The sequence below is a fragment of the Euprymna scolopes genome, chromosome 14, assembly GCF_053919585.1.
Source record: "Euprymna scolopes isolate OS-2025 chromosome 14, ASM5391958v1, whole genome shotgun sequence".
Lineage (NCBI taxonomy): Eukaryota > Metazoa > Mollusca > Cephalopoda > Sepiida > Sepiolidae > Euprymna > Euprymna scolopes.
The window spans coordinates 73,077,542-73,088,050 of record NC_136495.1 but is presented as its reverse complement, the minus strand read 5'-3'; positions in this window follow the sequence as shown (position 1 = coordinate 73,088,050).

The window sequence follows — 10,509 nt, the reverse complement described above, 5'->3', positions numbered from 1 at the left end:
ATACCAAAAATATTTTTTTGCGAATCACTTTCGAAACAATAAAATAATTTACCGCCAGGTAACAACGCCCCTTCTTATCCCTCTTAACTATTAACTTATACGCTGGCAGTGCAATTATACAAAACATTCCACGCATACAAATAGCAATTTAAGCATTACCAGGCTTGAAAGAAACTAAATTTCAATTATACAAAGCATTCCATTCATCTAAAAATCATAAAAGAAATAAAAACACGAAAAGAGCATCTCATTTTATGACAGCATGATGGCAAATTTTCCAGTTCTTACAAAAAAAACAACAACAAAAAAAAAACAGCAAAAAAAAAACAATTGTTTGTTCAAAACTGGAACACACAATTTCCCATATTCCGGGCAAATCCAGATATACATTAGGTACGCAAAACGCACGCACGCACGCACGCACGCACGCACGCACGCACACACACACACACACACACACACACACACACACACACACAAGCGCAACACACCGACAGTAGCGCTTGTCCACCTGCTATGTATTGTTTAATAGACATTCACAAAACATCTTCAGAATCACTAATGAAACAATTACATTTTCCTCGTCCGCGTGTTTTCATTTTCTTTCTTTTTTTTCCTGTCTTTCTAGTTTAAAATGTAAAATACCGTTTCTCTTTTATCTAAAATTAACACATATACATTCTTTTCTTCCCTTCCCCCCTTTTTTTTCTCTAAATTATCGCCGTGTCTCAATAATAGTTTTTTTATTTGTGTGTTTGTTGTTGTTTTGTATGCGTGCGTATTTTTATTTTATTCTTTCTTAATATACTGTTAACATTTATTAAATATAATTTTGTCTTTATCGGTGATAGTCACCTTTTCTTTTCTTCTTTTTTTCTTCTACGAATGTATATTATATTTTCGGGCTCTTTTCTACGTTGTGGGTCTGTTATTTGAATTATTAAGGAGTCACTAACGGTGTGTCCAGTGATTGGATAAAAGACAGGGAATCACAGACTTCCCTTTTAAATTCCCCCCTAACTACTCGAGAGTGGCTATTTCGAAATTTCTACCTCTTTTGCTTGTTGTGACCTTAATAAAAACACGTGTCTGTCAACTCTCCGCTATTCATACCGGACACGTGTGAGGATTTTCGACAGCAATTGCGGCTCAGAAGAACTGAAGTTTCCATTTCTTTTTACTCAGCCCGGCCAAAAACTCCACAGAAAACAAACATCGTTAACAGGACGAATCCCGAAAATAAGTTCCGCAAAACGCGACTTTCTTCCTCATCTTTTCTATCAATACATGTTTTTTTATAACAATTTTCATTTGTGTTGTGTTCGTTTCTTCGTGTCGATTTCACATTATTTTGTTACCATCTATAGTTGGGAAAATCCCAACAGTGTGTGACAATAATCAGTTTTGCTTCTTTTTTTCTTTTACTTTTTGTCTCAGCGTATGTTTCTTTTCTCTCTTTTTTTTTTCTAAAGTACTGTTTCTATATGTATTTTTCCGGGCCCTATCTACGCTGTGTGTGTGTGTGTGTGTGTGTGTGTGTGTGTGTGTGTGTGTGTGTGTGTGTGTGTGTGCGCGTGTGTGTGTGTGTGTGTGTGTGTTTTCATTTTGTTTATCCTAAGTTAGTTGCGACCCACTGCGAGATATCCGCGGTGGCGAGCACCAAAACAGCTGTTTATTGCATACTGGTTTACATATCGGACGTGCATATATTTAAGTTTATAATGTATGTGTATACATATGTATAAATGTATCTATTATCTTCTAGTGGGTATAATGTGTGCATGCATTTATCTAATATTATTGTAATGCTCTTGTTTATGAAGTGGCAAGCTGCGGGAGAATGGTTACACATATAAAGACCGTTCATTCACTACGTGGAAATACATAACATACGCTGGGGCACATACCTTCTTTCTCTCTGTTAGTCTGTAATTGAAGGTTTCTCAGAGGAAAAAAAACACCAAATCGAAGTTACATTTAATACAACTTTATTTCGTGGGTCGTTATTTCCCAGCGAAGCTGCAAGACGTTTTACGAGGTGCCTTGGTTTCCAGACTTTTTTTTGCGCAGGCATGTAAAATTGTCGTAGACTCTTAAAATCAGTATGTTATTGCTATATATGTTATGAGAGGACATACCAATTTTTATAATTTCAGGTTCAAATTAACAGCTAGAGCAGGAATTAGAATATACCCCACTAAAGCCTGATTGTCACAACTGGTCAATTTCAAAAATTCAATCTGGACGTAAGGGCAGATTAGAAGATATGAAATAAGATGCTGTTTTAAACTTTGTAAAAATGACACAGAATCGTATGTAATGCTTCAGATTGCTTTTGAATCATCTTGCATGAATCAAGCATTAATTTTTGAGTGGCATAAAAGATTCAAGGACGGTTGAGAGTTTGTGAGGGATGATGGAAGGTATGAGAGGAGTAAGGATATCTGAATACTAGAGTCTTTTTCATTATTCAATTTTCACCCCAAACAAGGCACAGTGTCACTTTGAAGTAGGGGGCTACTATCAGGACATAAGTTGCAGGGGTATTATGAAAAGAGATGAGTAGCAAGATGTCTGTTCACATTACACTTGAACTTCTGCATGTCAATACAGTTACGAAAGCAGAATCCCGGAAGGGAGTTCCAAAGTCTAGCAGTTCTGGGGAAGAAACTGTTGGAGAAAAAGGCTTTCTTACACCTAGGGATAACTATTGTGAAAGGGTGGGATTTAGCTGCTTGTCGGGTTTGTTGGGGTATTCACGTCGAGGGGGTACAAGTGCTTGTAGTTCGTCAGAACATTCACCGTTAAAGAACAAGCAGAGGGATGCAATATTTCGTCGATGGGACAGAGGCTGAAGCCTAGATGACAGTTCAGGACCTATCAGGATGGCGACTCTCTTTTGACCCCTATCCAGGAGTAAGAGACTAGTAGCAGAAGGACAAGCCCAAATGTGACAACAGTACTCCATACATAGGCGAATGGTAGCCTTATAGAGGTACAGGATACTTTCAGGCGTAAGTAGCTTTCTAGCACTGTAGAGAGAGCCCACCTTCTTAGCAGCGGCCTTGGAAATGCTCTCAATGTATCTATTCCAGTTCATGTTCCCTGTAACTGTTAGGACGAGGAGTGTAAAAGAAGTACTTTCGGGTAATGTGTTCTTGGACATTGCTATTGGTGATAGAATTGATTGGGCAAATAAAAAAATTCATGAATAAGGACAGTTGTGTGTTTATAGAGACAATAAGTGTGCCGTTTGATGGCAGTGGAGGAACTGTACACACAATTATTCGCGAGGAATTGAATATGCGGAAGATATGCACAAACTTTGTCCCAAGTGTACTTACAGAAAATCGGAAAGAAAGACGTTGTCATGACAGCAGAGAGATGGTCGAGCTGATCAATTCATATCCCGCAGTTCTTGATACTCTGGTGACCTGCGATAAAAGCTGGATCTACTGCTATGATCAAGAGACCAAGAGACCGAGTACCTAGCGGAAGCATGCTGGCTCTTCCAGACCCAAGAAGGCCAGACAGAGCAAATCCACCCAGAAGCTAATGATAATCCCTTTTTTTTCTGACAGCACTAGCACGATCTACATGCATCGGGTTCCACTGGAATAAGGAATACTCTGTCGAGGCTTTAAGGGAGTTCAGAAAAGGAATATTTAAATCAGGTTAGAGGCATTTTCACCAGGACAATACGCCAGTCTACAACCTCATCCTTGTCACAGACTATTCGATCAAGATGGGCATCAAGACAGTTCCTTACTCTTCCTATAATTCAGACCTTGCTCCCTGTAACTTTTGGTTATTCCCTAAGCTGAAGGAAAACGCTAGATCTTGTCGTTATGCGACAATTGAGGAGATGAAAGAGGCTGTGACAAGTGTCATTGATACATTATCAGAAGAGAACTCGTACTGGGGCCTTTCAGGAGTTCTTGGAACAATACAAGTGCATTGCAGCCAGAGGAGATTACTTCAAAGTGGACTAAAATTTCATGTGTGCACTATCAATAAAAGTGCCGATACGAAAAAAGCCTACAAAATTATTGAAGGCACCTCGTAATTTCTACATTATGCTAAAGTCACGTTTCTCACAGATTTCAAAATGCAGGGACGATATCTTCCGTACTAATTTGTTCGACTTTCCCAATCTAACTTCTAACACAAAAACTAAAACTGTATATGTCTCTCCCAAACTATTTCATTGCGTCATTAGTACACGTAGCATTAAGAGCATTAAGATGATGCGGTAACTAAATCATCTTTATTGTTTATATTCTAACAATCCACGCTAGCATTCTCGATACATTTGTACCATAAATATTTTTATTCTAAAAATACCGTTTTTCGCATTGATACATATTTTTAGCATTCTGTTTTCCAAACATTAAAAACGATCATAATAATACTCGTTAAGCTTACTTGGCATCCCACGGCAGTGCGCTATAGAACAGCTCTTTGAATTACGGTTAAGTTATTGCTAACCAATCTGGTGTCGCTAATGGCGATTGTCGACAGGGCTGCCCAGGCATTTTTACGTGCCAGAGATACCCTCCTCTGTTGGGGCTGATTTTTCAATCTCATTTTCCGAATCTTAGGTCACATCTTTCCTTGGTGGAAGGAAGATGTATAACTATTCAAATCTGTAGTTGGTATAAAAAGTCACCCCCGAAGACAGATTGAGGAAGCATAATAGTGGATCAACGGCATTTATTTGTTGAGATGCGAATCCCATATCATTGCATACACTCTCCTGTGGGTGAAGCCCTATACTGGAAGAAATTAGGGTTACCACGGACCATAAGGTAATATATTTCTATTAAAAAAATTTTAACGACATTTGGTTATCAGTATCGCAGAAAATATGACAAATAAATAGTTTCATTTAAATGCGATATAATTATCCCACTCCCACTGGCAGTTTTCTTTGCTTAGTCCGTAGAACAGTTGGCGTTAATTACTTAGGTGCCAATTTCAATTGTTGCTGCAAGGTACTGATATATTTTGGCTTTCTTCTGTAATGAAATTACAATCACTATTATATATACATATACATATATATATATATATATATATATATATATACACACACACACACACACATATATATATATATATATATATATATATATATATATATATATATATATATATATATATATATAATGAGATGGCTCTCACTTGAAATCAACACCAAAGACCATAACCGTGGTCGGAAACGTTTTTATCACCCTGAACACGTCCCTTTTATTCGCGGCAATCTAGCGATGGCTCTGCTTGTTGTGCACCTGGTCATGGAAGAAAAATTGAATTATGTATGGTTTTCAATTCAAATCAGTTGATTAGTTATGATAAACGACCGTAATGATCAATCGTTTTTTGTTGTTGTTTTTAGCTTAGTTTAGTTTCCTATATACAAACATGTATAATAGTTTATAATTTGTTGATATTATTTTCATAAATATGTATACACAAACTAGAATGAATAAATTTAATAATTATTAAATAGAACATTTTAGTAGAAGATTCATGAATTAATTAAAATTGTTAGTACGGATAATTGGGTTTAATGACTTTGTTTGATAAAAATTCAATATGGCGTAATGGAAAAATAAAAAGGTACTTGCAGATTCTCTTCCAATTTTCGGATTTTAATCATGTCAAATCACACTTCAATTCTTTTTGACGGATTGATTGTTGCTATTTCTTCTGATGAGTTAAGGGCATAATAGATTCACTGATTGATATAATAATTAAGAAAAGAGTAGCGATGAGCGAAATTAAACTTTAATTTCGCTCATCGCTACTTATGGCGAATCTTTTCTCCTCAAAATTTGAAAAGGTGTTGAACCTTTTCAGTTTTTGTACCTTAATCTTTCTTGTCTGATGATATCTTATATGATTGAAACGGTCTGCATATCGTAGCAATATATGACTGTATTAACATAAAAAATTAAAATATCTATATCTATCTATCTATATATATATGTATATATATATGTATATATATATATATATATATATATATATTACATATATGCTTACATGTTTCAGTGAAATCTCAATTTAGAAAGACCCACCTCATCAGATCGAAAAAAAGAAGCGACACTGAAACGAAAATCAAGGTTCACATATTCACAAGGTTTTGCATATAAAGGAGACATCTGGGTGTTACTTAAACCCCTGAAAGACAGAGGGAATATATAGTTCGTGAATGCGAGTAGTTGGGGTTCGGAGGAGGGGCGGCAAAGAAAGAGAATAGGGATGAGGGGAAAGGGAGAGAAGGGAAATACGACCCAATCTGGTTATTGTATCACAACGGCGGGGTTACAGATATATTCCCGTTTTAGGACCAAGTGCTTACTTTGATCGGAAGAGGTTCTAATCACGGCCATTTCTCTATTGCAGACTCTCTGCCCGTTTTTGTGTTCACATTAAACTTTCTTTATTTATTTCATTTCTCGTTTATTTATTTATGTATTTATTTATTTCAAAATAACAGACGTCTGGATAATCACACTAACAACGTGTAACATACATACAGTCTTTTTTTATAGGATTTAAATATAGATGATATCGTGGGAGTTGCATTCCTTATATTATCGTGTACATTGTAGTTAAGCCTTAAAACACAGATGTAAACATATAAGTGTATGCACGTATAGGTTTTCACATCTATATATAAACTTTATTTCAATGGTTGTCATTCTTTCATATATATATATATATATATATATATATATATATATATATATATATATATATAGCTCGTTACATCAAGTGCTTTGATGCATTGTATAGAGCGATTTCTCTAAACGTAAGCAAATTCTCATCAATTTCATATTTTATTTGAATAAATGTTTATATGCATTTATCATTTTTTCTGTTATTATTTTCTATGGATGATAGTGAAAGATGGTGAACGGACCTCATTGTTGTCATTGTTGAATGAGTGCCACGCCGCAAGGGTCATGACACAAGAGGTTTTTGTTTCAAACAAGTTAAGTCAAGTGGTACGTATTGTGAAGGTACTTCAGCCCGTCGGTTCTCCTGGAGCCGGTCTAATTGGTCTGCACTATTTACCACAAAGCAGCTGCCCGCAAACGATAACGATACTTATGGTTCCGTTCTCAGAGGGCCGGAAGAGAGGAGGCCAACAAAGGGCATTGCATGTCAGCAGCGGCGCTGCGTGTCGATATCCTTCCCCACATCAATCTGGATCTCCCTCCCCATTTGGGAATTGTGTAACACAAACGTCAGACTGTGGGATTTGAAAAGCCAGCCCTCTAGAAAAAGAGCACTTTGGCCCGCAAGAAGCAAAATGCTATTTCAAACTTAAAAGTGACAGACCAACGAAAACGCTATTTCAAACAAAAGCATGACAAACCAACAAAAATGCTGTTTGAAATTAAGGGTAGCAACCGAACGAAAAGTGGTATTTCAAATTAAACATGATAGAGCAACGAAAATGGCATTTCAAACCTAAAGGTGACAGACGGACAAAAATGCTATTTCAAACCTAAACATGACAGACCAAGGAAAATATTATTTTAAACTGAAGCTTGACAGATCAACAAGAAATCTATTCATAACTTAAACATGACAGACAAAGGAAAATGCTATTTTCAACTTAAACTTGAGGGATCAACAAAAATGCTATTTCAAACTTAAGCGTGACAGACCAACGAAAATTCTATTTCTAAGCTCTGATACGGATTTTAGTGATGCCTGATGATGTATCTCGAGATGGAGTGAAACTCTATGATGATGATGATGATGATGATGATGATGATGATGAATATATTCAGATGGTAGTGGATGTAGATCTTAGGATAGAATGGTGGCTATCTCCTTATTCAAGAACATGTTCAGCTGCCCGTCCCGAGAGAATAACCAACAAAGAATAGAGCAAGGATGGCCAACCTGCGGCGCACGTACGATAAGTAGCGCATTGGATGCTTACAAATGGTGCATTGTATCGTTTTAATGATGACAAGAAACTTAACCACTTCTACTCATTTATTCAGTGACTAGCTGAAGTACCCAGCGTCAGGTTGTGTTTGATATATTTGAATACATTGTTATGAAATTGTTTAAACGAAACATAAATTCATAAAGGCTTCTTTTTCCACATACCCCATGAGGTAGTTGCAGTAGGTGCGTTTTATTTTATAGAGATCTCGCCAGTATCCCTAATATAATAGTTCTATTTTAATCTTTTATCGCTAAGTCTTTCAAAATATGATGTAATAATTGCAATTATTATTTTATTTCTTAACGCATACCTGAAAACTGTTAAATCTCTTTTTCCTTTAACTATTTAATATGTATGTATGTATGTATGTATGTGTGTTCGCTTTTTCTGTATGTCTACAAAAGGCTTGTTTCAGAGAAGCGGTCGCTCGCTTCGCAACTTTTTAAAACTTTTTATATCATATACAAATCGTAATATCTCACAGTTAACAAAGAAGCTCGCCTGTCTATTTAAATTGCTCGATTTCGGGAAGATAAATATTCAATATTTGTCGCTCGCCGCATGTGGGTTAGTCTTTTTCCTATAACATCTTGGGGTGGGGGGGGGAAAAGCGTTCAGCAGTAAATAAATATCATCCCGCAGTCAATTGACCTCATTAACTCATTAAAACGGGCACCTGCTAAATCCAACTAATTAAATAAATTCAAACGTGATCCGTTAGCATCTCGCGGTGGGGGCAATGGTTAACATCGCACTTTTTTTTTCACACTTTAATTTACAACTTTGCCTCAACGGTTCGGGTTCGATCCTCATACTTACTTTTTTTTTAATCCCCCCCCCCAAACACCCGGCCTCGCGGTGGGCAATGGTTAAAATCGCACTTTTTTTTTCACACTTTAATTTACAACTTTGCCTCAAGGGTTCGGGTTCGATCCTCATACTTACTTTTTTAACCCCCCCCCCAAACACCCGGGCAACGCCAGGTACCCCTCGCTAGTATATGTATAAAATAAGAATTATAGTTAAGTTTACCAAAATGATCAAAGATGGCAAAACTAAAGTAAATTATAAATATTAAAGAGTTAATATTTATAAAGTAATCTCAACCAGATGTAAAAGCTCGATAAAACCAAATAGGAGATAGTGCTTATAATAAGAACAAGTAGTTAATAAAACATGTTAAAAAAACACTTTGAAAAAAGTTAAAACATTTAATTTTAAAAAGGAAACACTAAATAAATGGATAGTCCTTAATCCGCGGAGTTTCGAAGAAATACTTTCCTTCTCATCAGAGTGCGGGATCGGATTTTGCTTGCAAAAGTATTAAATGAAGCTACTAGTAAGAAATAGATCTTACTTGATAACAAAAAAATGAAGCAGAGGAAATAGGGTTAATAAAAAAGTGATTTCACGTGAATGGATATTCTGGTGAAGGGTAAAATTCCCAATGACGGTAAAATCCAAAGATGCAGATTCCAAGAAAGTTAGTTAAATTTCCATTCGCACAATTCCAAGGGAACCGCGTAATTGGAAGATGATCCAAAGTAATCCAAAAGGCAAAAATCCGTGGAATAATTCACAAATAGGTACAAGGAAATGGGAAAGAATTCCAATATATTATTGAAAGAAAGATAAAATGTGCGTAAAAAAGAAATGGATCAAATATACAGCTCGGCTGTCGAGGCAAGGTTGAATTCAGAAAAATGGACGAAGAAGAAAGAAAAAGAAGGGAGGAAAAAAAAGTTGAATTGTGATTGGAATAATTTTAAAATAGAAAAACCAATGTCAAAATGACCCAGACAAGATAACGTTAAAGGTGCCAAAAGAATTTACGCACAAAAGAGGTCAACTGAAATTTACAAGTTATTATTTGAGAATTGAATTATCAGCAGAAGTTTTTGAAGGACAACCAAATGAAATAAGAAGAAATATAAAATAAATACGTACACATGTAAAAACATGCATACATATATATGAATACATACAATTACACACACACACACACACACACACATATATATATATATATATATACAACAAACACACCCACATACACACACATACATATAAGTAAATAGATGAATAAATAAATAAATTAATTAAAGGGGAGAGAGAGGCCGGTATCTGCAAATTCCGGATAAAGCAAATAAGTATGTAAGTAAATAAGTAAGTATGTAAGTAAATGCATATAGTAAAGTATAAGTAAACATGCATGCAAAATATAAAAGTGTAGATTAATATGTATTGATAGATAGGAATATTTGAATGCTAAAAACGGAACTTACAGATGAGAAGCCGGCCAAATAAGGAAGAAAAAAGAATCACAATAAAAAAAATTTTAAATTGTAAAATATTAAGAAAATATGTAGAGAAAATGATAATGTTATAGAAAAGAATATATATACGAAAGGTTAAATTAATGGCTATGTAATTTCAAATTTACCATGATTGAATTTGGACTTATGTTTGCAGAAAGACATCAGTTCGTTTTTAGAATTTATTAGATTACTACTTTGAGGTGAAGTAATTAT